The sequence below is a fragment of the Nicotiana tabacum genome, chromosome 23 (genome assembly GCF_000715075.1).
Source record: "Nicotiana tabacum cultivar K326 chromosome 23, ASM71507v2, whole genome shotgun sequence".
Taxonomy (NCBI): Eukaryota; Viridiplantae; Streptophyta; class Magnoliopsida; order Solanales; family Solanaceae; genus Nicotiana; species Nicotiana tabacum.
Genome location: NC_134102.1, coordinates 28,515,215 through 28,523,329, shown reverse-complemented (window position 1 = coordinate 28,523,329; position 8,115 = coordinate 28,515,215).

Sequence of the window (8,115 nt, the reverse complement as noted above, 5' to 3'; positions counted from 1 at the left end):
ACTAAGCAACAATAAATCGGCTCTAGTCTCAAAACTTCTAAGAACAACCAAACACGACTGATACACACGATGAACAATAATAGAATCTCCACAAATATGGACACACAGACAGGAACAACATATGTGATGACTTAGTTTGAAGCAACTGCCTCCGTCCTACCAAGAAGAGCATAATATCTGGCTTGGCCTCCCCCTCTAGGGCGTCCTCTGCCTACCCAACCTCCATCTCTAGCTGACTCTGCAGGTGGGGTGGTAGCTGGTGCGGCGGCCATGGAATGAGAAGCTTGAGGATCCTATGGAATACGTGGAGCATGAGTAGTCTGTGGAGGTGCACCCCTCTTGAATATGGGGAAATCCCTCACCATATGACGAGTGTTACCACACTAAAAGCAAGGTCTCGGAGGACGTAGCTGCTGAGGCTGGCTCGGGCTTGATCGGCTAGACTGACCGCTAAAAGCACCCCATGCAGGAGGTGCACTAGATAATGGTGGTGCATAATAAGGAGCCTGAGGCCTAAGAGTGGCCGGAATACCGTTGGAGGCTGGAAGTGCTGAATGAACATGGCGACTCACATAGCCCCTACCATGACAAGATGTAACTGGCGCACGGGTACCACTATATGTGCGAAACTCTTGAAACCTCTTGGCCTCCCTCTCCTCCCTCTACCAGGTCAGCATACCCTCCAATTTCCTAGCGATACCCACTACCTACTGGTATGCGATGTCTATCTCCATCTCTCGGTCCATGCTAAATCACTTACTTGGGTTGAGCCCCTCGATAAATCGACGGACCCTCTCTGTAACAGTAGAAATCGAGGCTGGTGCATGCCTAGCCAAATCACTGAACCAGACTGCATACTCTGACATGGTCATAGAACCCTGACGCAACTACTCAAACTCTACGCGCAATGCATCTTTGAGACTCTGGGGAACATACTCCGTCAAGAACATATATGAGAATTGAGTCCAAGTGAGTGAAGCTGCCTCAGCCAGACTAGCCAACTCAAATGCTTGCCACCACTGATAGGCCGCTCCCTTAAGGTGGAATGTAGTGAAAGCAACCCCACCAGACTCCGCAATACCCATAGTACGGAGGATACAGTGTCACTCCTTAAGAAAACCCTGGGTATCCTCTGAATCCAAGACATTAAAAATAGGTGGGTGGTACTTCTTGTACCTCTAGAGCTTGAGCTTCTCCACCTCATAAGTTGTTGCCCTAACCTCGGGTTGCACTGGGGCTACCAGCTGTACTGGTATGACCTCTGGGACCTGATCAATTGAAACTCGCTGCTATGGGGTACAGGCGGCGGCAGTCAGTGCTCCTCCCTCGGCCTGAGATGTTGCAGGAGCAAATGGGATCAACCCTGCCTGAGCTAAAGTGCTGAACATACTTAGACACTGGCCAGAGTCTCTTGGATGGCTGGTGTAGTAACAGGCATTTCAAGTGCTTGCCCTCCGACTGGAGCTACTGGTGTCTCCTCTGTAGCAGCTCATGCGGGTGCTTTGGCTGCACCACGTGGACGTCCTCGGCCTCTACCCCGGCCCTGGCCTCTCGTGGCTCTAGTAGGGAGCGCATGTGTCTGGTCATCTGCTTTAGTTGTACGTGTCCTCACCATCTGTGAGAGAATAGAAAGACAAAAATTTAGAATCCAAAGTCAAAGATTTCGCACGATAAGGAATCAAAGAACTGAAGCTTTTCCTAACAATTCCATAGCCTCTGAAAGATAAGTACAGAAGTCTCTTTACCGATCCGTGAGACACTACTAAATTTACTTGTGACTCATAACACCTATGAACCTAGATCTCTGATACCAACTTGTCACGACCCCAAATCCCCTCTGTAGGATGTTGTAATGACACCTAGTCTCTAAGACTAGGTAAACCTAATAAACATGCGGGATAACTGCAACTCAACATGTACATCTCCCATAACCCGGTATAGATACAAGTCGCAAGCTCTAGATACAGTATTGAACACTCCCATACATCATTGTCTGTAAAGATGTAAAGAAATAAGAAAAAAACATGATAGAAGGGGACTCCGAGGCATGCGGGCGTGGCAGGTGTACCCTGAAGTCTCCAATAAGCAAGCCATGCAACGCTCTAACACCGAGACTGATAGAATGTATCTGGATCTGCACAAAACATGGGCATAAGTGAAGTATGAGTACACCACAACGATACCTAGTATGTGCCAAGCCTAACATCGGTAAAGTAGTGACGAGGTCAGGTCAAGGCCCTACTGGAGATAATAAGAATCAAGGCATAAGATATAATGATAATGAAAATGACAGGGAAAGGAACAATAAAAATATTACGGGAAATAACAACACAGAATCAAGGAAAAGCTAATACAACACGAAAGGAAAACAAGAATTTTACATTTTAAGGAAACATGAACCAAACAATACAGCAAATAAAGAAGATCAATAGGGGCACTCCCGAGGTACCGCCTCGTAGTCCCAAATCATAAAAACAAATTACAATCTTTCCTTATATCACCGTTGGAGCCTTTATATTGGTTTTGAAAATCATTTTCCCAAAACAGCATCCCGCGTTTAGCCCACCTTGTCACACCACATGGCTTCTAGTAGTTCCTCTACTAGCCACACGTATCTAGCCCACCTTATCTCACTGCATACGTTTCAACACCCAGACTTATACCACCACATGCGTATCAATAATCACAACGGCATGACAGAAACCTCGTGCAAATAATAACAACCGCATGACAGAAACCTCGTGCAACAATAACAACAGCATGACAAAAACCTCATGCATACAACCAAACAATCACCTCAACAATAACACGAAAGCCAAAACACAACAACTAAATAAATGATATTTCACAACTTACACCTTGCCTCAAAAGAACCACAACCTTGCAATTCAACGCCAAACTCAACAACAAGATATTTCAAGGATAGCAATTTCAAGTAAGAAATTCCACAGTGAAGTAATGACTACGAAAATTAAGAAAAGCAAGTAATTCAACTAAACATGTGATACAAGTTGCAAATGGGAGATAAGACAAGTAGACATGTGAAATTAGGCTAAACATGATGACTCCAACATGCTAAAGTAACTCAATTAAGGCATGAAAAGGAAACTACGTAGCTAATACCGAAATTCCAACATTTAGCATGTGTACGCACTCATCACCTTGCGTACACGGCCTTCACATATCACAAATTATCGCCACAGTACCAAATCCTAAGGAGAATTTCTCCCAAACAAGGTTAGACAAGTCACTTACCTCAAGCCACGCTCAATCAATCAATTAGAAGGCATTTTCGTTGATTTTCAGACTCCGAACGGCTCGAATCTAGCCAAAATAATTTCATACTATAAATATAACAATAGGAAACTAATTTAAATAATGAAATAATGATCTTAGCTAAGAATTCAAAAATTGCTCCAAAAGGTCGACCCAAGCCCGCGTCTCGGAACCCGACCAAAATTACAAAAATCGAACACCCATTTGATATCGAGTCCAACCATACAAAAATTACACAAATCCGATACCAAAATCTCGCTCAAATCCCCAAAATTCGGCCTAAGAACTTTCCTCCAGTTTTCCAACTTTTCAACCCAAATCGTTAATTAAATGATGAAATCAAAGATATAGTCATGGAATCTCTCCAAGAATCGCCTCCAACCGAGCTCCCAAAAGAAAATTTGTCATATGAACTCGAACCCTCATTTTTGAAATAATTAAGTCTACCAAGATATACTTAATCGCCATCGCAGAAATTTCCTCGCAATCGCGAAGCACAACTCACCTGCCCAGAATTTTAACCCTACATGAATGCGTCAATCACCATGTGAACACGAAGAACTGATTCTCAACCTACGCGTTCATGTCCATCTTTATGCGATTGCGAATAACATTGTGTGACCTCAGCTGTTGCTTCACTTTCTCTTCGCGAACGTGGCCTAACCCATGCGTTCGCGATGCACTGACTCCTCCAGATTACGCAATCGCATAATACAACTGGCAATCGCATAGAACAAAATATCTCGTCTGCCTCAATTAGCCTATGCGATTGCGGACCTTCCCACGCTATCGTGTTCAAGGATACCAGACATAGACACCAAAACACTTCAGCACATCTCTAAGTCCAAAAATTGATCCGTCAGCCATCCGAAACTCACCTGAGGCCCTCGGGACCTCAACCCAATATACCAACAAGTCGTAAAACATGATACGAACTTAGTCGAGGCCTTAAATCACATCCAACGACATCAAAACCATGAATCACACCCCAGTTCAAGACTAATGAACTTAAACTTTTAACTTCTACATTCGATATCGAACCCTATCAAATCAAGTCTGATTGACCTCAAATTTTGCACACAATTCATAAATGACATTACGGACTGACTCCAACTTCTGAAATCGGAATCCAACCCTGATATCAAAAGGTCCACTCCCTGTCAAACTTTCCAGAATCTTTCAACTTTCGCCAATTAATGCTGAAATGACCTATGGACCTCTGAATCAACATCTGGACACGCTCCTAAGACCAAAATAACCCAAGAGACTACTGGAATTGCCAAAACTCTATTCCAGAGTCATATATACACAATTCAAACTACAGTCAACTCAGACGACTTAAACATACAATTCGGGACTATGTGTTCCATTCCACTCCGAAACTCTCCCGAACCCGTAAACAAGTGCCCCCGCAAGTCACATAACCACAAAAATACAATTACAGGAGCAATAATTAGGGGATCGGGTCTAATACTATCAAAATGACCAGTCGGGCCGTTGCAGTAGCCATAATGTGAACCTAGGAAATTCCAACCTTCAAATTACTAGCTTTCGGCAAAGCAAGTCAAATCAATCTAGGAATCTCTAAATTCATTTTCGGGCATACGCCCAAGTCAAAAAATATGATAGGGACCCACCTTGATTTTCAAAATACCAGTCTGGGTTACACAAAATATTGACGATAGTCATCTCAAGTTATTTTTAAAGAAAAAAATTGTATTTTATTCAAATATTTATGTAAAAACTTTCTGAAAAAAAATACTCGGACTGCGCATGCAAATTAAGAAACATTAAATAGAGCTAATAGAGGTCTCGAAACACGAAAATAAGGGCTAGTACTTAAAACAACCTATCAGGTCATCACAATTATAGCCTGAAACTTGACGAGCTACTTCATTATCCATGGAAATTATACTTCTCTTATGAGTTTTTCTCACGTTGTACGTATTCATCGAAAAGTTATCTTGAATTTCAAAACTCACATGTATATTCATGAGTGGGGTCAATGACCCGTTAAGGTTTTATATTTTCATGGGAATGGGCATAACACCTCAGCAATACTCTTATGGGATCGAGCCATTCCTCGACAGTATGACGTAATAAACTCTTATGTGGTGGGGCCATTCGCCTCAACAGGATATTGTAATACACTGTTATGGGATCAGGTATTTCGCCTCGGCATAGTACATATTCTTATTCTGACTGGTTTACTTTCCATGCCCCGTACCTGTCTAGTTTTTTTATACTTAATTTATTGGATCACTAGTAAGTGTCGATGTCGACCCCTCGTCGCTGCTTCTTAGGGGTTAGGATAGATACTTAATGAGTACGCATTGATTTATGTACTCATGCTAAACTTCTGCACTAACTATGCAGGTACTGAGACAAGTACTTTTGGTGGTAAATTGGGTGCGTAGGCACAATCGCAGAAGAGACTTTGCGGTGAGTTGCTCTCTATGTTATGATCTGCAGCATACGGAGTCCCTGATCTATCCATTTATTGTATTCTGTCTATTTCCTATTTTAGACAATTGTTGTAGTAGTATTGTATATTCTGTTAGATGCTCATACACTTGTGACATCGGGTTTTGGGAGATTTAGACTATTCCTCTTAATTATATTCCTAAAACTACATTCGGCATTGTATTGTTAGTCATAGTCTAATCACAAAAATGATGTTTATATTTCTATAAAGACAGAAATGTTCGCTTAATTATTCTTCTATTACGTTTAAATGCGCTTTGAATAGTCATTTTTCATGTTTTAAATTGCTGGCTTGCCTAACAATAGTGTTGGGCGCCATTACGGCCTATAGGGGGATTTGAGTCGTTATAATTTGGTATCAGAACACTAGGTTCACTTAGGTCTCAAGAGTCATGAGCAAGTCTTGTAGAGTCTTGTAGAGGTACGAAGACATCTTTACTTATCTTTTTGAGGATACATGGATGTTAGGAGAACTTTCCTTTATTGATTCCTTATCGTGCGAAGTGATTTCGGTTGAAGCCTATGTCTTCATTTACTTCCTACTCATTCATATGCGATGTCGAGCATTCAATATCAGTTGTCTATCAACGAGTTGTGGAGATGCCACAGATGTGGTGCAGGATATTTTACCTTGCGTATACGAGCGGACTATTAGCATCTCCTTATGGAGGGTGTTCTATCATTTCAGCCTGGTGTTAGTATTGCCTATGATTTCGAGGCTATGCACAATGTATTGTGATGATCATGCATTGTTATTGTGTAGTACCGATGTGAATGGTATGGTGCTTACTTATGTGTCACAGCACTGAATGATTCGGGAGAAGGATTATTCAGTTCATGATTGGGAGATCTCGCACTTAAATCCAGCGAAGGAGAGGCAAGTGTGTTGCACCATATTTTGCATGAGTCAAAACAAGATTCAACTAGTGGTTTCCCTGTTGATGATAAAAGCGAGTCGCTACCTAATACCTAAAGGTATACTAGGGTACATGTTTAATTACTAAGATCATTTCCATATTATTCTGCTAACTGGAAAGACTTTGGCTAAGGGTTCCTGTTCTTCTAAGAGGAAGGTGTTAGGCACCTCTTAAAATCTACCTGAGGTAGCTCCATTGGACTTAAACTAGGTTTAAAGAATTAGATGTCTATATCCTGCTTAATTAAATATTAAAGTGTATGGCTTACCTATATCATGTTTAAAGACTTATTATTTTGAAAGGAAATAGTGTATAAATAAGAGAAGGTAAGTTTAACTTATAAAAGCTTTTGAGGAAAGTTTACATAATTTGAAAGAAATTTGGAAATAGATTTATAGTGTTTATATTTGCAAGGTTTAAAATATATCTCTATGTTTAAAAATACTTTGTCTTTTGAAAAATAAAGGTGTAACTACTTGTATAATTCTAGTAAAATAAAGGTTGTTTAAAGAAATATGCCTTAGGTATACCCTGAAGATTGATTCTCAAATTTATACTCGAGTTCAGACCATTTAAAAGTCCCTAATTATAGTCGTGTTTGATTTGAAGAAATAGTCAACTCTAGAAATCATTTGTTGGTTAGCTCCCTAATTCTGCTTGTCTTTACAAATCGGTCCTGGTTTCAAAACTTCATGAAAATCATTAGTAAAAGTTGACAGATGAATAATATAAATGATTATCAAACTAGAATTATTTACTATTAAGTCTTAATGCTTCTTTTATCTTTACCTATGTCTTTTGGGCTTGCCTAGGTTGTTAATATAACTCAACGAGATAAAGTAAGACATTCAATCAAATATCATCAGTGTTACATACATATGAGAATAACAATACACGTTATTATAGCGATAGAGGAGAGTGGTGGACTCTCGTTTGAGCCTGAAGAAAGCTAGGCCCAGCAAACAAGGAACAGTAGCGACTTCAATGATTTCCGACACGAACTGGAACTTGGGCCTGAGTTCTTGTGAACTCAACAAGCCCAGTTCAGATACATGTACAAAAGAGAGAGGTAGACATTAGAAATAAGGCCCAACATATACTTTAAACATGAATATATAAATGTAAGGTCCTATAACGACCTGACCGGTTGTTTTGAGTATTGTAGCCATGTTTCCCTATTTATTACTTATTCTATGTTCATTTCTTGTTATGTTACTTGCCGGGGTTGTTGGTTTGGTTCCGGGGATGTTCCGAAATGAATTGGGACACCTAGTCCCAAAGTTGGAAGCCTAAGTTGAAAGAATTAATCGGATGTTGACTTATGAGTAGATGACTCCAGAATAGAGTTTTGATGGTTCTGATAGCTTCGTATGATGATTTAGGACTTAGGAGTGTGTCGGGATATTTATTTGGAGGTCTATAGGTCATTTTGGCTTAA